At 42.2% G+C, this 20,398-nt stretch overlaps 1 protein-coding gene across 3 annotated transcripts in view; it reads left to right on the top strand.

Annotated features, from left to right (window-relative positions):
• The window catches only part of SPTBN1 (spectrin beta, non-erythrocytic 1), a 222,633-nt gene that overhangs the window by 2,435 nt on the left and 199,800 nt on the right, over positions 1-20,398 (top strand). For 2 of the 3 annotated variants that reach the window (XM_074989512.1, XM_074989511.1), the window contains exon 2: positions 18,871-19,011. The exons of the other annotated variant lie outside the window; for it this stretch is intronic. The gene's annotated coding sequence lies outside the window, so the exon portion shown is untranslated. The remainder of the gene's footprint in view (positions 1-18,870; positions 19,012-20,398) is intronic. 3 annotated transcript variants of the gene reach the window in all.

Below are 20,398 nucleotides of genomic sequence, written 5' to 3'. Positions count from 1 at the left end.
GCACAGGATTCTGTGCTTTTACTGTGAGAGACATAGATCTTGAATTTTCAATATCAAAAATAAAATTCTTGTAAATGGAAAATAAACTACTGAGATTTGAGATTTCTTGAACCGTTAAGTAAGTAAGGTTTGTTGATAGAGTTGTACACAGGATGAAGCCTAGTTACTGAGCTTGGTGACTGATTTTTGATTGTTTCAGGTCTGTGACTGAAATCATGTATTGCATAAAGACATCTTGAAAACAACATTGCCAATAGTCTTGAAGATTGTCTGGGCAGCTGGTGTTTATTAAAGAAATATTAGCAGTGTGGAAATGTCACAGGAGACTTAGCCATTTTGACTTGCAGGCAGTGTGTAAAACTTCCAGCCAGAAAAAGAAAAAGTACCATGAAGCCAAAGCATTCATATTTACCAAAGTGGGCTGCATCTGTAGCTCTCTGTGCTACGTGGGCTGAATCCATGCAATGTATATACTACCTATGCGACCCTAAAGGTGTCACATAGTCAAAGGTGTGGGCCCATTGGGCTGCAAGCAGGCCACAGGCTTAGAACCACTGTTCTAAAATGAAAGGTAAAGTTTATGATACAGTTGTTGATAAAGAGCAGTAGGTGGCCAAAGTATGAATTGGTTTTAATAAATTCATTTCTAATGTTCAACAGTCTCATCAAGATGGTTGTCTTTTTTTGGAGAAAACTTGCAAAAACAGATGTAACTTCAGTGTGACACAGCAATTCTGGATAATAGGTGCAATAGTGAATGTTGGTGGCTAGTTAACACGTCACACGTGATACTAGGAAGATACTAAATAAAATGAATAAATTGGAGTATTTTTGTGACATTAAATTGTACAGTTGTAATGAAAAGTTGGTACACTAAATCTGGTAGTGGAATAGTGGTAGTTGTGCATCTTGTTGTAGAACAAGGTAAGTGATGTAAATTGTGTATGGTGAAAAGTAAAGCTTTTGATGGACTATAAAGTAATAGTTACACGTCAGAAAGTATTGTAGAACCCTGTTTCACCTATGTGTGGGATGAATCCCAGAACCCTTGGGATTATGGTGCACCTGCTACCAAGGATGGAATAGACTTTCAGTGAAACATTCATGCTCACACTGGTCAAGGTGTACACAAACAAACACACTAATACATGATTTGGTTTTAGACCTACCAGCCTTTAAATTGGAAATATATAAAATTTCTTCCAAAGCTCTAAGTTCTTTTTCTACATATAGACTTCTTGAACTGTGTGTCTTGTACAACCGGCCCCACGATGCTCATGAACATTACATAGGCTTGGGGATTTAATATGGGGCCAGTGTGACATGAGTAGGGCCCTACCAAATTCACAGTCCATTTTTATGAATTCCATGGTGATGGCGTTTTAAAAATCTTCAGTTTCATGGTTTCAGATATTTAAATCTCAAATGTCATGGTACTGTAACAAAACATGAATATGTATTTCACAAAGGCAAAATATAAACTTATAAACCTCTTAGGACTTGAGAACGCTTTCTGAAGTTGGGATTTCAGACCCAAAAGGGGAATCACAAGGAATTGTAATCGTCATGATATTGCATGGTAGAGCTGGGTGCCCAGCTCTGAAGGCAGCACCACTGACAGAAGCAGCATAGAAGTCAGAGTGGCAATACTGTGACTACCCTGCAATAGCTTTGGAACCCCTTTTTGGGTCCGAACCTCCAGACTGAGAAGCGCCATGTACTTTTGTATACTTTTAAATCTATCATATAGGTTACTCTTAGGCCGTTTCTACACAGGCCACTTCCTTTGGAAGTGGCACGCTAATATGCGGAGCGAAAGATGCTAATGAGGCACAGATGCAAATTCCCCATGCCTCATTAGCATAATGTCACGTGATTTGGAGTCCGGAAGACCATTCTTCCGGACTCCAAAACGCCGTGTAGAAGCGCGGCCCCCGGGGGGTCTTCTGGAAGGAAGTCCTTCTTCCGGAGGCCCCTCCTTCCTGAAAATTTTTGAGAAGAAGGAGCATCCGGAAGGAGCACTTCCTTCCGGAAGACCCCCCGGGGGCCGCGCTTCTACACGGCGTTTTGGAGTCCAGAAGAACGGTCTTCCAGACTCCAAATCATGTGATGTTATGCTAATGAGGCATGGGTAATTTGCATCTGTGCCTCATTAGCATCTTTCGCTCCGCGTATTAGCATGCCACTTCCAAAGGAAGTGGCCTGTGTAGAAATGGCCTTAGAGTATGGAATAAAAGTAAACAAAAGACCAGATTTCATGCTCAGTGACACATTTTTTGTGGCCGTGAGTTTGGTAGAGTCCTAGACATGAGATACTCACCTCTTGTAAGTGCCTCTTGTTGGGTAGGTTTGGTGCTGCAGTCTCTTTTTCTCCTGGCACCTCCTATAGATTGTCAACATCATTAGGCAGGTCTTGAATGGCTCTGTCCTCCAGCCAAGTCACAGAGTTGAAAAGGATGAACCCCCTCCAAGTAGAAAAGATCCAGCAAAACTACTTGTCCTTACCAGGGCCTTCAGCCCTCTCTCTGACTGTGTTACATCCTACCACCTACTAAGGCATCTAAATAAACCTTGTCCCCCTTTAGGCCCCGTTTCTGGTGGCTAGTGTTTGTACTTTGGCCCTTTTACTACTCTGGGTATCAATCCAGGGACTCTAGAAACAGCAGCCATATGTCACTGCCTTCAGTTTGCTGCTGCTGTTTCCTGGGCCTTTTCCTGCATAGTTCCTTTTTCTTCACCCATTATTTTAGAGTTACAGTTCTCAGATCCAGTGTATGCAGCCCAATGAATTCCTTTGGCCAGCACAGAGCACCCATCTTTGACCGTTGGTTCCAGCCAGGGACTGACCTATTCAGCCCATCATGGCTCTTTTTTGCTGTCTGCTGGGCTCTGATTGGCTCTATGTGTACAGCCTTTCTAGACAGGCCTGGAGATGATATCTTTGCTGCTCCTTTCTGTGGCAGGGAGGGAAGAACCATAAAGCCTTCAGCAGGAGGCCTCAAAGGGCTAGAGGCACCTTGTCACCTTCAGGTTACATGAATATTCATATGAGCAGTTTGACCACTTGGACAATAGTATTGTAATTAATTTGTGAGGAGCAAGTGCTATGCAACTCAAATTAGTCCATTTATTCAGATCTGTGATTACTACAGACTGCTAAGCCTGTACAGTGTAGCCCCAAACATCTTCCATGTCCACATCCTAGGCAGCCTCCAGCTGACAAGTCCTTCGTTCCGTGATTCTGGGAGAACCTTTACAAAAAGTAGTATTTTGGGTGCTGTTGGACCAAACTGAGGAGCCATTTCTGGAGCTGATTTATTGCCCCAGTCAGTGCTCTGTCTCTGTCCTACTTACTTTCAAAGCAGATAGCTGTGCACTACTTAAGAGCAGCGCAGACAGATACTACAATGTTTCCTGTGGAGAAGGGCAATCTGTGCGGTCAATGGAGGTTTTCCCTGTAGTAACCATGACTCAAATGAGCTGGGATTTTTTTAAAGTTAAAAACCAGCCTGTAGGTCTCCTCCTGTTGAGGGAGCTTTGTCTCTGACATAGACAGGAGCATTACTCAGATGCGTGGCTCTGGCTTAGCCCAGCTTTGAATAGACTTGACTACAACCTTTAAACCAGGACTGTTAAAGGTTGACAATCTTATGATATCTTGTTGTTTTTGTTGTGAGTTTACATCTTCACTTTAACAATTCTCTTGCGGTTAGTTGTAATCCCTATATAACAATCAACGACTGCCCCAGGAGGAAGTGCTAAAGGGTGGAGTGTATATACTGTTTGACATTACACAGGTAGAATCAATTTTTTGCAGTTACACTGTACCAAAGACAGCCTTATCCTGTGCAAATTTTGTTTCCGTGTGGTTTTCATTTGGCAGACTTTATAATGCTTAAAATGATCTGTTGTCAATTTGTTTTTCTAATGAGTGCTGTGTAGCAGCAGTTGCATCTGAACCTAACAAAGGTTTACTTTTCTTTTTTGAGAAGTAGGGTTACGTAGATCTCACACATGCAGTTCTTTTTGTAATGCATAGCTATATCCCATCTAGTTACATAACATCATACTTGTTTCTGTGACCAACCTATGAACCTCTGAATTTAAGCAATATAATATTTTAACAGTGTGTTGAGTTTTGCCTATTTTTAATGTATTTTTAAATTCTAGAACCAGTTTCTCCTGTCAAATCCCCATGGAAAATGCATAGTTTAGCTGCAGAAAATTCTATGTACAATTAAGCAGTGGTTGTATTTATATAAAAAAAAAGTCAGGTTTCTTTATCACAATTTAAAAAAAAGTGGCTTTTTGTTGTGTGTTTCTCTGAAAGAGTGTGATTTTATATGTCTTTTAATATATGCTACAGGAAAAAGAGCTATATTCATATGTAATCTTTGCAGTCTTGGTTAGGGTGTATCTTACTGTGCCCAATAGCATATTAAGGCTGAAGTGTTACTTGAAGTATGTTCTTTTTGCACCATTAACTGTTCTTTTCTGACCATTCCCCTTTATTAATAATTGTTTTGTTGCAATAACATCATTTCAGATGTTTCTGCTTTTATGTAACTTTTTGTTTTCTTCCATAGTTTTCTTATGTTCTGCATGAATTTAGATTTTCCTTAAACTCTTCGTATTTTTTCACTGTACAAAGGACTTGTAACAACCATTAGAGTGGAATTCCTTATGGTAGTTTATAGTCACTATTCTTCATGAACTCCTTTGGAAATGTGACAAGCATAGGAACTTTTATGGATATAGTTTGGCATGTTCAGCAATCTTAGCACATGAAGAAAACCGCATAAACTGAACAAAAGAGCCATTCTGTGAAAAAATTAGCCCAACAACTGGTAAGTCACACCTGTCAGCTAGGACAAATACACTGGTATCAGAGGAGTAGTTGTGTTAATCTGTTTCTGCAGAAACAATGAGAAGTCCTGTGGCATGTTATAGACTAACAGATTTATTAGAGTATAAGCTTTCTTGTGGAAAGACCCACTACATCAGATGCATCTGGTTAGTCTACAAGTGCCACAGGACTTCTCTCGTCGTTTTCACATGTACACTAGTGTTTACCAGCTATGCCATTGAATCAAAAGAGGTGTGACATTAATCCAATATTCACAGACACTAAATGCACTGAAATCAATCTGTTCATGGGTAATTTTTCCAAATTGAGTGGATTTTCTGTTTCTTAGGCCCCCAATAGATTTTACTATGTTTACAGTGAACTCTTTCATATCCGGCAGCCATGGGACTGGGATGTTCCAGATTTGTAAATATTTTGGATAACAGAGAGGTGTACCTAGCAATGCATAGCACTAAAGAAAAACAATATTAGATATTAAGAAACAAACAAAAATGCATGTAGAGTACTCTATTTACCAGCAACACTAGTATTGAATACTGTAAGCTTACACTGTGATTATTTGTATTTATGCTCACTATACTGTACTTATGGAAAAAGTAACTGAAATTTACTTATGGTTAAAATGCCGGTTATTTGAGAGTTCTGGCTAGTAGAATGCTGGATATGAAAGAGTTTACTGTTGTTCTTTTCTCAGAAGAAGATGCCAGGGTGCAAAGTGTATCTGGTCAGATCCTGGAACTACACATTTTTACATCAGCTGAGGATTTAGATTTTCATCCACAGAACACAATCAACATTTCTTCTGTTGAAGATATGGTAATGTGGTATTTGCTCCCTATTCTGCCCCACATAGTCCAAAGTTCTGAGCAAGAATGTTCTCTTCTCTTACCTGTGTTTATATAGTAACGTTTTTTCCAGTGGTATAAATATGAAATATGAAAGAGGAAATTCTAACCCCAGTCCATGAGATGGTTTCTTCTTCACCCTCAGTAGGGCAAGTGATTGATAAAGACAGGTTAGAAAAATAAAAATGACTAGGGACTGATTCAGCTGTCACGTACGCCTGTTTAAACGTCATATCACTCCATTTACTTCAACAGCACTAATAGTGATTTGTGGTAAGAGGCTAAGAATGAGTCCGACTCAGGGAATGTCAGTCACATCTATTGGGTAGTTACACTAATTTATTTAATGTTTTATTATGTATATTCATATTTTAAAGTAGAATATGCAGTTCTGGAAGAGCAGTTTTTGACCATGATGTATGAGAGGAAGGGATAATCAAAAGTGGAAATACTTATTGATTTTTTTTTAAAGTCTCCATCTGTCTCTTCATATGCCAGACAAATTGAATAACAGACAGGTAATATATGTGTTTAATTTTTATATGTAGAGTCCATAGATGATAGGGATTTTTGTATGGCACTATTAAGTGCGTGTGTATCATCTGGTAGCAAGCAGTTGGACTACAAGTGATGTGCAGATCATTCATAAAAATAAGTCACAATTTAAGACCTGATCTTGTAAAGCAGTGTTTCCGAAACTTTAAAACATTCGCATACCCCTTTCAGGACTTCGGCCTTATCAGTTTACCCCCTCTCTCCGTGCAGTCCCAGCACTTATCTGCTGCATGCTCATTGAAATCCTTTTGCACGCTACTGGTGGTATGTATACCACACTTTGGGAAACGTTGTAAAGTTTCGAACATCCTTAGTTTTCATTGACTTCAGTCCCAATTTCTCCTTGACAGAACAGGGGTGAGACAAATTCCCTTTGTCTTCATATAGGATTAGGAATATCTCAGCACCACAAAGAAAGTGCTGGGCACCTGGCATGATTGATATTTCAAACAATATTAGTATCCCTTGTCAGCATGAGAGAGAGTTATCTGTGGAGTGCAATCTGAAGTACACTTGAGGGTCTGCCACAGAAAATGAACAAACGTCAGATGATAAATTTAAACCCATCTGAATTTCCTATGACAGCAATGCTGACATTTGCTAGTGAGTTAATGTTACTGTCATATTAACTATTTTGTATTCTTTTGAGCAGTTTAAAATTAGGATGGGAGCTTAATTCGCTTAATTACCAGTAGGTAAGTCAGTGAGGTGGGTTGTACTGCAGTGTGTTGTGAACGACCTCTTGACACTTGTTCCTTATTGCTATGTTTATAAAGTGGGACCTTGTTTATATGATGATGATATATCCATGTTTGAAAATGTTTTATGTAGCCTGCAGTGCTGTGAGACTTGTCTCACAAGGACCTTCCTTTGACTTATCTTTCAATAAACAAATATAAAACGAAAGTATTTTAAAATCCATAGCCAGTGTCTGTGGAGGGAATGCTGCGCAGCAATAGACAGTTATGGAGCAGATATTCTTACTGTGTGCATTTGTAGCAACAGTGACATACACCATGAGGTTAACCATTCTAGTTTGTTCTGGAAGAAAATAACTTTGTCTTGACTAGTAAGTTATTGACTGCAGAGGTTTTTGGAAGGGTAGGTTGGGTCTGATGTGCTCTCATGGAAATCAAGTAGGTATTTTAACACTGAATTCAATAGGATCATTTGCAGCCACAGAGCCTTTTATCAAAAACCAGGATCATATTGTAGGTATGATGCTGGAGTGGGAGCCAAGAGATCTCGGTCTGGTTTGCATCTTTCCCAATGGCTCACTGTGTGATCCTGTACAAATCACTTAGGCCAATGTTTTTGGAAGTAACTCTTGATTTCAGATGTATCTGTTTTTGGGTGCCCAACATTAGGTGTCTTAAAGGGCCTTATTTTTCACAAAATGCTAGTAGCCATCTTATGAAAATTGGATGACAGGTTGGGCTCCCAGAATCACTGTGTGTTAATCAAAAACCTGGTCTTAATCTGCTGTGCTTCAGTTTCATTTGAAGATAATGGCACCTTCCCTTGTTTGTAAATTGCTTTGAGATCTGTGTATACTAATTGCTAAGTTGTATTGTCATTTTTCCCAAGGATGATGATACTGATTCTTATTACCATTTGTGTTTTGTTTTTGTGCTGAAATAATTAAACTAACTTGTACTGGGTGTGTTTTATAATTTAAAATACTGTAATTTTCTGGGTATAATAAAGTTTTGACCATATCACAGTATCTTCTTCTTGATTAAAATATTCTCATTGCCATTGTAAGTACGTTTACAAAACGTGTTTTCAGCTGGTATGAATCAGTCACTCTCTTCAGTGGAACTACACTGATTTATACAAGATGAAAATCTGGCAAAAAGTCTATAATTAAATGTTAAAACATTTGCTGGAACCTGTTTTAATTATGGTCATCACATCTTGGACTTTTGAAGGAGCCTCTCCAAAATGTTTTTCTCATTTGCAGGATCAAATTGTGCAAAGTGACCTCGTACCGGTAAAGGGCGTGTCAGTTTATAATGTGGAAAAATCTTAGTCAATGTGTCTTTGAGATAAGTGGGGCTGAATCCCATCTAGAGCTGAGCATTAAATACTGGAATGTGTTGGAGAGCTGCCAGCAGATTGGAAACAGAACTGTGTGACAAGTACTTATGCGGTCACACTATACCTTAAAATAGTACCCTGGATAACAAAAGATGGGAAAGTCGTCACTTTCCTTCCTTAAAATGGATTAGGGAGTGAGTATATATTTTTTTCTTATGTATGCTTTGTTTGTTTCTTACAACTTACAGGTCCTCACAAACCTGTAACTTAGGGCAGAATGGCATATCAGAAAGGAAGGAAAGTACCTATAATTTTAACATGGATGTACCAGTCCTTGATGAGGCAAAATTATTCATTACATACACTGATACCTGAGTAAGGAGTGAATAAGGCTCTAGACATTTGCTAGGAACTAATGCAGATTTCTCAAGTTTGTCTTTATTTGTAGACAAGAATTAAGGTAGAGGCAAGTCTGTCACCCTGACACAGAGTTTACATGGAGGCAGGATTTGGACTTAAATTCTGGATGTGAGCAAGCAATGTTGGGATATTAAGAATAGATGGGTGATGATTTTTGAACGGAGGGGGCACTCCAACATTTTAATAAGTGGTTAGGGGCCACACTTTTCTATGGAGGAGGTGCAGGGGCTGGGTTGGAGGTTGGGTGCAGGAGAGGGTGTGGGGTCTCAGAGAGAGTTGTGATGTGGGGCAGAGGGGAGGAGGATGCAGAGGGTTTGGTTGGTGACCTGGGGCAGGGAATTGGGGTGCAAGGTCTGGGAGGGAGTATGGGAGCAGGAGAGGATCCTGGCCTGGGGCGGAAGAATGGAGAAAGGGATGCAGAGTCTGGGAGGAAGTTAGGGTATTGGAGAGGATGGGGGTATTAGAGGCAGGGTCTCACGGGGTGCTTACCTAAGCAGCTCCCAGCCACCAGTGCTGTCAGGCAGGCTTCCTGCCTGCCAGAAGTCACAGACCTAGATGGTCCATGTGGCTCTTTATGTTGCTGGTGGAGGCTTCATGCACTGCCCCCACCCCCAGCAAAATCTCTCAGCTCCTATTGGCTGGTTTCTGAGAGACTGAATTGGCTGAGAGATTTTGCTAAGTGTGGAGGAAGTGTGTGAAGTCCTCCATCTGCAGCTCAGAGAGCCACAGGGAACAGTAGCTCCTTCAAGCGGTGCTGTTCTGTGCTGCAGGAGCAGGCAGCGGGCCAGATTAAAAAGACTCCATGTCAGAGTTGTCGACAGGACAATTTGATCCAGCATTTTATTCCTTGGTGTTAATGTTTTAAGAACTTATAACCGTGGTACCTAAAGTAGTTTGTTGTAGAAAGAGGATGTTTGCTTCCAACGAGGTGCCAGGGAGAAAACAAAAGGTCGTTGCTGCTCATTTCAAGCGGCGTGTGTTATTGGGCCAGTATGTGGTTCTGGAAGTTAGCACGGGTGAGAGTCTGCTGTAGGAAAGTATAGAATGAACTAACCGTTCTGTTAATGTGTATTTGTGTTGCTGTGGGGACCAGAACAAGAAACACTGCAATAAGGACAGAAGAGTGGAAACAAAATAGTACAGCAAGGACATGGAATAGGGTTGTCAGTTTTGGTTGGATGTATTCCTGAAGATTTCATCACATGCTATGGGGAAATATACAGCACTTTTGATCTTCCAATATGGAAGCAAATGTGACATCAGTATTTTAGTTCTGGCTGAAAAGGAGAGGATTGGTCCTCCATTTTGTTCACCTGCATTGAAATCAGTGGGCCCAGGACACAGATCTTGGGATCCAGGCAGGACTCCTGTGTTGGAAAGAAGCAAAAATGGCTTGATGCCACCCTTGTGCTCTGCCAGTTCTGTGTTTAGGGTGGGGGTTTCATGTAGTAACAGCATACTTTACAGAACCTTCATGGCTGTTTCAAGTGATGTTAGCTGGTAAAACCCCCCTAAGGGCCATTGCGGCAGCAAGGCACAGGTTGGAACACACAGGGGCACTATCTCATCTTCAGTGCTGGTTCTTGGAGGATGTGTAATGTTCTAGCTATACCACTTGTGCCCTGCCTGGGGGTTCCCGGATGCCAGCTGACCAGATAAGATAGCTCTAAGAATTCCTACTGTTGGAATAGTACTAAGTGTCATTATTGCTGGCCAGGTCAGTTAAACTTGTATAAAATGAGTACAATGGAATGGAGAATCAAATTAAAAAATGTCCATGTGTGTTTCACTGAACTTTCCATTTTCAAGTCTTGTGGTCTTTCAGACATTCTACATGGATTAGGCTTATTCATTTCCAGAAATTACATAATTTTAAAAGCTATTTAAGTCATGACTAATAAAACATTAGGTGGCAGTTAGTTAAAGTAAATGATGGTAGTGGATTATTTTCAGTGAGATACTTCAAAAGCATATTTAGACAAAGATAACATGAGTTGTGGGTATATGAAGCATGTGCTAAAGATGATTAAATGTATTTGGCCCAGACAGGTATTTAAATAACACCAATACAGTAATGAATATCTGCCGGTTATTTAATGCAAGTCTCAACTGGATTATTAAATTTATTCAGTTACAGAATAAAAGAAAAGTGTTAAACAGGTATACATAGGTAGTGCAATGATTTCTCTTTTCCTGCTGTGGTTAAAAATGAATTGGCCGGATCTTCAGCTGGTATTAATCAGTATAGCTCCACTGAGATCAGTGAACCAATGTTGATTTCACCAGCTAAGGATCTGGCTTGAGATTTAAAATTCTCTTGGTATAAAAAAACGCAGATAACTTTATTTGGGTTGCACAATGATCAATACAGTTTTTAGCTAATATAAATAACTTGAGTCAAGAAAGGAAGGATTTGTTTGCAAAAGTGTCCGTAAATCACTCTTGGTGATGACGATACTCTCTGCCTGGAAAGGTTTGAGTGACACAGATCCCTTATCTTATTTGTGGTTTGAGTCTAAGACAGTCTTAGTCCTGTAGTAAATCCTGTGTTGGATTATGATACTGAAGCGTGTGACACAAATATCAGCGCTGCTAGATTTTAGAGAAGAAATAGATTTTCGAGATACTTGCTTAGGTAATACTTTATGATGACGGGTGCAGGGCAATGTAAAACTATGAGTTTAAATAGCTTTGACCACCATTTTGAACAAGCAAATGAGACATGGAAATTTAGGGAGCTGCTCAGTAAAATGGAACTGACAGGTGAGGACCACATGGAAATACCGGCAGTGGTGTTGGTGCATGATATGCCAGCCATTTTAGAGATGTTTCTGCAGCTGTTGTCAACTAGCTGAAAATAATGTGAATCACTTAGGATTGCTGTAGCTGGGATTGCTGAGAGAGTTCAAAGAGTCACAAAGTTCCTCAGATTCCTGGCATGGTATTGTGAACTTGCATGTCACTTTAGGGGCAGTTTTCAAAGTCACATGTTCACATAGTTAAAGAGCATCTTTAACAGTAGTTGATATAGTGCAGCTGTTTTTATTTTTAACTTCAAGGGATTTGGGACTGAAATTACTTTTAGCCAAATTAGATTATAGTGGCATCTACTAGCGTTCTTTTATAGTTAAAAGTTTTCTGCATATTTCTTTGTAAAACACCAGTCCTTTGTAGAGGTTGGTGATTTGCCTATTAAATTACTCTCTGCTATAATTTGGAATATTAGGTAATACAAAAATGAAACCAGTGCTTTTGACGGTTTACAAAAAGTAGAAAAATGCATTTCAAATAGAGTTTTTAAACTGTAATTCAAACTTTTTGGGTTTAAAAAGAATAAGCACGTGATCAGTCAGCAGAAGACCGAAATAATCAAATGACCAAGATATTAATTTTGGAAAGTGGCTGTTATGCAGGCAGCATGACTTTATTAGAAATATGTTTGCAAATTGTAATATGAACATGTTATAACACAAATACCGTGATCAGGGCTAGTCACCTGTCATCTAACTTCACTGAAACCATACATATGTTTCTGATTGTTGCAGTTCATCAGTTCTGTACACTCAGGCCGTGTCCACACCAGCATGTTCTTTCACAATAGGGTGGCGGCCACGGGGTGCCTACACACAAAATTCATTCTTTCAAATTTGCTGTTCCATTCCCTTTGCAGGAAGAGCCCCTTCTTTCGAAATCTTTTGAAAGAAGGCATGTGTAGACGCTCTGTGGGCCTGCCCATTTGAAAGAGCGGTCCTCGATGGCGCTGGCCAGTTGGCATGTGGAGATACCCCTGCCAGCACAAGCAGGGCTCTATGGTTGGCGTGTCTGTCGATGTTTAAAGATGCAGCGACCCAAAAACCCCATGGCAGAAAGTTGAGAGCATGTTGGCTGCAGGAACCCCATGAGCATCTAGCAGCTCATCCAGTGACACCAGAGCCCAGCGAGGTGCCCCACCAGCCCCATGGCCAGCGTGCAGGACCCCTGTGCCTCCATGGGGGAGGGTCATTAGGCCCCCTGGTGAGGGCCGCCCTGAGGTCCTCCCGACCTGCATCCCATCCCGGTGTAGCTGACAGCACGGGGCATGAGCTGGCTGCTCATAACTGGCCACGGCCATAGTGACCCACCCCTACACAAGTTGTTTGTGCTTTCTCTCCACAGTATTGTGGAGGGTGCAGCATGCCTGCACCACTGCAGTCATATTCTGCAGGCTGACCTCCAGCTGCATGAGGAGACATCAAAAGTGCCCCTTCAAGCACTCAAAGGCCTGCTCTGTTGTGCTCCAGGCCCTGTTCAGGCACTTGTTGAACTGTTCCTGGGTGGGTCAGTTTGTCCCATGTAGGGCTGCGTGAACCACAAGTGCAGAGGTTAGGCGGCTTTGGCCACAATGCAGGGAGTCATGGTAGTGTCACCAATGGGGAGCTCCCATGGAGGGGGGCGGGGGGAAGTAGGTCCCCTCCTGCATCCTGTGGCTGAGCCAGGAGTTGCAGAAAATCCAGGTGTCATGGGCTCACCCAGACCAGCCCATACAGACATCCATGAACCGGCCCTTGGTGTCCACAAGGGCCTGGAGTACCATGGAGTGGTACCTCTTTCTATTGATATATTGCCCTGTGCTGTGGTCTGGGGCCTGGATGAGGACATGGGTCCCATCCAGGACCCTGAAGCAGTTAGGGAAGCCCTGGCCAGTAAGTCCCTCAATGGTGGCATCGAGATCCCCAACATGGATGACCCTCTGCAGATGTATGGTGTTGATTGTCCAGATGACCTGCTTGGAATGGAGGGTGTGCGCACTGTGAGTGTGTATCATGGTGTCCCGGAGCCCCCTATACCCAGTCCTCACCCCTTGTGCCTCTCCCTCCCAGCCCCCTTCCCTGTTGTCTCCCCTGTCCCCTCCAGGGTCCCTGCCCCCAGTCCCCAACGGTCCCCCTTGCCTGAGAGCCCCCATCCCCCTGTGGTGTGTGTGTGACCCAAGCATCACTTACCTCCAGGAGGACGGACCTGCTGGTGGCCTTGCCCACCCCAAACTGGTGGCCAGCTGAGCTGTGGCTGTCCGGGGTGGCCAGTTTCCATATGGTGATCGCAACCCTTTTCTCCAGAGGGAGTGCGGGCTGCATCCATGTGTCCTGGTGCTGAAGGGTGGGGGCCTGCCAGTGGAATAGCCCCAGGAATGTCTCTTTCCTCATCTGGAGGATCTGGAGCCATTGCTCATTGTCCCACTCACCACCCAGACCCACTGCTTGGTGGTGAGGTAGTGCCACAAGTGCCGGATGGCCCGGGGGATGGGGTGCGGGGACAGTGCCCTGTGGTGAGGACCTGCAGGACTGGGGTGGGAGGGATGGGCCACCAGAGGAGGTAGAGGGTGGTGAGGACGATCGTGGCCATCAGTCTGACCTGGTCATCCGTGGCATCCCTGTTGGGGAGCTGAATGGGATCCATGGGGGTCTGCGGAATCCTGGCTTTGCTCTGGGCACAGGGTCTGTGGTGCTGTGTCTTGCAGAGCAGCCCTCAGTGTGTACAGGGCAGGGGTATTTGGGAGGAGCCTTTTAAGGCAGTGACTGGCTGTGGGGCCTGGAAGAGCTTGTCTGCCATGCGACCCTGTCTGTGGCATTTCCTGACTCGCTCTTTCAGAAGGGCGCCCATTGCTGTGTGGATGCTCATTTTGAAAGCACACCTCAATCTTTCGAAAGGACAGATTAGAAGGTCGATCAGCTTTTGGGTGTGTGTGTCTTCTTTTGAAACCCAATCTTTCAAAAGATGCCTTCCAGAAGAAATTATTTCTTCTAGTAATTAGACCCAAGCGGCTACTTTCCAGCTCTGGTAATTCTGCAGGATAAATTGATAATCTTCATCTGCCATTCATGGTCCTCCTGATTTACGTGTATTACTGTAACAGGAGTGGGCTGAGGATGGAACTTGGTCCTTCTCTTCTTGACTCTTATTATGGTAAGTGAGGCCAATCTATAGTCCATTACACGTGTGAAGTCACTGTTGATTTTAGTGGGATTACTCCTGTAAGCACTTGTTGTATGTGTCCCAGTGTTATGAGCAGAAAACAGATAAAACTTAAATATCAAAAGCAAGTTTTGTTTTAATAGCTGAACATATAGGTCAGAGACAGGAACATCTGAGATTGACCCATATAGGAGCAGCATTCCCTAGCTTTTAGATAATTTTAAAAATCAGGTTACTATTGTACAGGTTACTTCCAAATTGTGGAGGTGATATATATCCATAAAATTGTATGACATTTTTATTTTTATTTTTAAGGGCCTGCCAATCCATCTTCTCCAAAATTTAGTTACTCCCACCCTCTGACTTGCTTCACAGAGTTGCCCCCCCTTAAAGAAAAATCAGATTGCCCCAAAATAGTCCTTTCTTGTTCCCCTGAATCTGGAATTGCTCCAGAAATGACCAAGGAGTGAGGCCCAGTTTGGGCAAGATTTAGTTCTGTGCCAGTGGACAGCCTTTGGAGACATCAAAGTTATCACAGTTCGGATTTTTTGTCTTACAGCCTTGTAGGAATAGAAACAGGTGTTTGATACTATTTGGAAAAGTGGACAGGTCTGAAATATTCTATTTTGATGTCATTACAGTTTTATGTCGAGAAGAGATGCATTATATCATTTTTATGGTTCCTGTTGAAACCAGTATGATTGAGCTAATGGGGCTTGGTCCTCTCTCCTGGAAGTCAGTTCCAGTCATAGTGGATTTACAGCAACCAAGGTACCTGATATTCAAGGCAGGGGGATATGTTAAATACTTCCTGGAAAAAAATGTTAAAGCTTTAAAACATTCCTGAAAAAAGACTTGGGGTGGAGGGTCCGGGGGAACATCTGTGACATATACAGGTAGTACAGGGGGTTTTTATTTGAATGTGTTTGGGATGGCATACTAGGTGTAAATGCAGGCTTCCCAAACTGATATTGACGACACTTTTACGTAAGCTCATTCTATCATGTTTTTGTATATTTGTATATGAAGGAGAGGAAGGGAGAGAACATAGCTGTTGTCTCTTGTATTTACTTGTTAGAGTATTTTCAAATGTTTAGTTTAATGTTTTACAACTTAAATCTTAAAATCACCCTACTTTCTTTTGAAGTGGTTTTGGATAGGGAATGTTAGTTACATTAGTCTGACCAGATAACTTCTTTCTTGTGTACTTTTTAATAGTTCTTTTTGTCCCATTCAGTTTCCATAAAAGGAAAATTTCTGTACGTTTATATGGTAAAACTAACAAACTGGGAAATTGACATATTGTTTGACAAGCGGCAGAAAAAAACAGTTTGTTACAAGTATTATTTTTATCAGCTCACTAGGGAATTTTATGGTTTGTAGTCTCATATGCTCCATACTGAAATGTGGAAACTTTTACTTAGATAACTGCATAAGCTGTTTATGCTCTACATGGAATAACTGTCTTCTTCCTTTAATAGTATAATGGTGACCTATGGGTTTCATTGGATGTTCTTGAAAAATACATTAAAAAAGCAGAATTTTCAAATAGGTTTTAAAGAAAAAACAAACAAAAACAGTTGCTTTATGATCGATTTTACACTGGGTTAGTCAGATTTGTGGGTCGCTGAATGATGATGTAATAGTTTGCATAAATTTCTCTTAAAGTTTATTTTCGATATTGGATTTAACATGTCGGAGCATACAATCTCACTTTCTACGTTATTTTGTAGAATTACAAGTAGCTTCCCACTTTTTTTGTCATTGGGAGTGATGACTTCTTGTCCTTTTTTGTAAAGCTGTCCTTCCTGTTTTTGACTTTCGTTAGCTGGTGCATGGAAAATTGTAGTATTTCTTTTCAGCTGCATTGGAAATCTGTCAACATTCAACCTGAAGGGCATAGTATACCTTTGGGAAATGCTGATTGGAAGATTAGAGCATGCTGAAACTGGAATGTCCACAGCTTAAGTACTATTCAGATCTGATGTCTCCCAAAATAAGAGCCAGGAAAAAGTTGCACCATTTCATTAAGATGCTGGATAAAAGACCAGTTCTCCAGTCAACAGATTTCATGTGTGCATAAAAAATAGGCAATTAGAACTACTGGTACCATCTTTTGATAGGTGGTTCTTTTGTAGTACAGCACCTAACAGCTGATGTTCTGAAAATTATTTAGAAAACTGCTCCTCTCTCAGGTGGGTAAATATAATTATCCCCATTTTATAAATAGGATCACAGATAAGTAAAATAAATTGTCATAGGTCATACACAGTATGTATCTAGTAAAGTGGGATTACAGTCCAGAATATCTGACTCTTAGTCCTGTGCTCTAATTGCTAGACAATACTATCTAAGTATAACTAATGTTGCTTGTCTTTCTAGCATTTTCCTATAGTGCTGGTTTTCAAAGGTTTGATCTCAGAAGTCAAAACAAGGTGATCTAATGTTTTGTCAACTTTTCTGTTATTTTTCTGAAGTGGGATAATTAAAAAAACAGCAACTACCATGCTGTTTGCTGTGAAGCAGGGATTTGGGGTTACTAATGTGTAGATGGACGCAGTAGCTTCCAGAAAAATGACATGTTCATGGAAATGATGTAGTATTTGTGTTCCGGAGGTTTGCACTGTTCTGCTTTGAGTGTTGATTGTAGGTAGGAGTTCCAAAATGATGATGTTAGTGCTTACCAAGCAAGAGATTCCACGTCACAATTTGAACAAGAGCTTCTGTTCATGGTAGTCTGGTGGAAATGCAACTTTTCTTTGTGAGCGCCTGTAGGAAATGTAATAGGTTTGATTTGCACAGTCAGTGGTATAATTGGCTTAATTAGCGTTAGCATTGTTTAATAGATTATTATTAACTGAAGCTTACTATTAGTAAAAAAGTAAAATTTTATGGTTTATTCTTGAGTTTCTAGTTTCAGAATTGAGGCTACAGGCCACGAGTAAGATATCATCTAAAAAGGGAAGGCTGGCCTGTGACTTGAGAACCACAGCAAAAAACAGATATGCAGGGGAGAGGCAGATGAGTGGAATTTTTGTGCCTGCTAGCAGTTGGCATGAGCTGTTTTTCTTTAATTTTTTTTAAATTTATGAATGAATGTTTAGTACTCCGAGGTGAGAAAGCAGTAGGCCTGGGAGGAGACAGGCATGCCACAAGCGTCTGCCATCCAGTTCTACTGTTGCACCTCCGTACCGCTGACCTGTGATACCTTTGCTGATCTAGTTCTGGATCTCTGGAGCAGAGAGACTACAGGTAGTAACCAATGCTTTTGCTGTTTTATGGCTGCTGAGTGAGACTAGACCAAACTCCATTTCCACATGTAATTCAAAATGGGATGTAAAATCTAGTTATTAAAGGAGAAAAGATGAAGCAGCCCAACCCACTGTACCATATTGCCTTCTGCTGGCTGTCTCTCACTTTACTGCACTTCTGCAGATGGCAGTTGCCCATAGATTTATTTGTGCTGGAAATCTAGTACACTGATTTTGGATATAGATGAGTGCTTTGGTCTCTCCTCATTGTTAGTCCCTTAACTGAAAGAGGGCCTGTTTTTTTCTACTTCTACTATGGGTACCCTGATACTTTTTGGGTCCTGAACATGAGATATTGTCTATGGGCAGTGTTCCCTCTAAGCTCAGGAGAGATTCAGATGCTGCCCAGTTGATGCGAAGAGTGTGTTTTGTGTTTCTGTTGGTGGTGCACACTTACACATGCCTTGGCGCATGTAAAAATTAATTCTGCACATGGATGGAAAAGCTTACAGGGAACATTGGCTATGAGAGGTGCCAAATGGCAGTGACAAGTGCAGTGTCAGAGCAGCTAGTCTAAAAGACTCTATGCCACATCCCAATGCCTGTACGTTGTGACTTGAGTCACAGCTTGTGGCATCTGAGTGGGTGGGACTGAAAGAAGGTTGTAGTTTTGGGTAGGTTCTTCCTGGGCCAGGCTGTTAGTCACGTTGTAGAGGGAGGGTACGCTAAGGGACTCATGGGTATAGGGTAACTGATACAGAGATGTTGGGGCAGGCAGATGATATTTGTCATGTGCTGCACTGAGTGGCTCTTCTGGGAAAGTCACCTTGTGAAGTGATTGAAAATACTGTGTACAGTGCAGGAGATGATACATCCTGTTGATCTGCTTTGACCTGGCACACATGCAAATGAGTAACATACAACAAATGCTGTTTACTTACAGAGCGCCTTTCATCTGAGGATTGCAAAGCACTTTACAATAATCAGCACTATCCCGGCTTTTACAGATGAAAACTGAGATCCATGGAGTAAGCAGCTCACCCGTCACCGAACAGCAAGTCTAGTGGCAGAGCTAGGAGTTGAAGTGAGTTTTCCACCTTCTGTTTTCCAGCTGTAACCGTTAGACAGTACTGCCCTTAGCTGAAGGGCTGGGAGGAGAAAGGGGTGAAGGAGAGAGGAGGTAAAAAAGGGGTTAGAGGAGATTAAAAATAAAATGAAGAACATAGGGAGCACGTAAAGAAAGACACCAAAAAATTCCATCCTTCCCCAAACTGGGGTGGATAAAGGGTAGGGTCCTGGTTTGTACTGTAGTGGTTTGTGCGGATGGAGCTCAGGCAGAGCAATGTGAATCAGCAGCAGGAAGCGGAGCACTCTTCTATTTGGAGGCTACCTGTTGGGGTGGATGTAAACTGGTTTGGCAGCTGCACTTGAGGAAAAACTCAAGTACGGTAAACGATTGAATGGATTAATGGGCACGAGGGGTATCCATTAAAGCCGAAAGTCCATTAAATAGAGGGTTTGCTGCCTGTCCACCCCCTCAGGCTCCTCTCCAGCCCCTCCCTCCCAGAATGCCTGCAACTCACCAAAGGAGGAGCTGCTGGAGCCCACTGCTGCTGGAGGAGCCACCGGAGCCCACAGCTGCAGTCGCAGCTGGATCTGACAACCCCACTGCACATAGCTGGCGGTTTTCTGCCATGGTTGGAACCCTGCTGCTGCACAGCTGGAGCTTTCCTGCCACCGTGCCGCTGGAGGGACCCCACCACATGGCTGAAAGAGCTGCTGCTGCCCTTGGAGCTGCCACGCACTCCTCCCACCAGAGATGGCACGCATACTCAAGTGCCATCTGCCCACGTATGTGCCCCATCCCTGGTGGGAGGAACGTTTGGTGATCCAGGCTGCTGTGGAGGGTTCAGCCATGGCAGACCTGGTGAGTCCCTTACTTTTTGTGTGGGGAGGGGCGAGCCTTAGGATTTTTTGGACGTGGGTTAAGCAGGCTTCAGGAACAACAGGGGGGCTGGCAGACATCTGTTGTTCCCGATCCGAGGGTTTACTGTACTTGTAAAATATTAATGTAAAAGGGGAGCTCTGAGTGCTCAGCCTGAGTGCCGTGGAGTTGAGCAATCCAAACAAAAGTTGGATTCTTTGAATGTTCTTTTAGATTTGTCAGAGAACAAGCTAGGTATCAGAGAGGAGGGAGGAGACCACTGAACTCACAAATTTATCAGTGCATTGGTGTTCAGAAGGGCTTTCAGTAAATGCTGTGCAGCCCAAATATCGTCTCCTGGTCAAGGAAATCTAATTTTGCCTCTCACTGAGTTGGATGAAGTGAATGATGGTGGTGGTGGTGTGTTTTAATTGTCCTTGAATTCAGAAGCTGCATCTACACTATATTCCCTTTTCGAAAGGGGAATGAAAATGAACAAGATCAGAAATGCAAATGTGAAGCATGGCTTTACATATCTTGTGCCTCA

The sequence above is a fragment of the Carettochelys insculpta genome, chromosome 3 (assembly GCF_033958435.1).
Source record: "Carettochelys insculpta isolate YL-2023 chromosome 3, ASM3395843v1, whole genome shotgun sequence".
Taxonomy (NCBI): Eukaryota; Metazoa; Chordata; order Testudines; family Carettochelyidae; genus Carettochelys; species Carettochelys insculpta.
The sequence above is the reverse complement of the archived record's forward strand: the minus strand, read 5'-3'. Positions and strand labels throughout refer to the sequence as shown.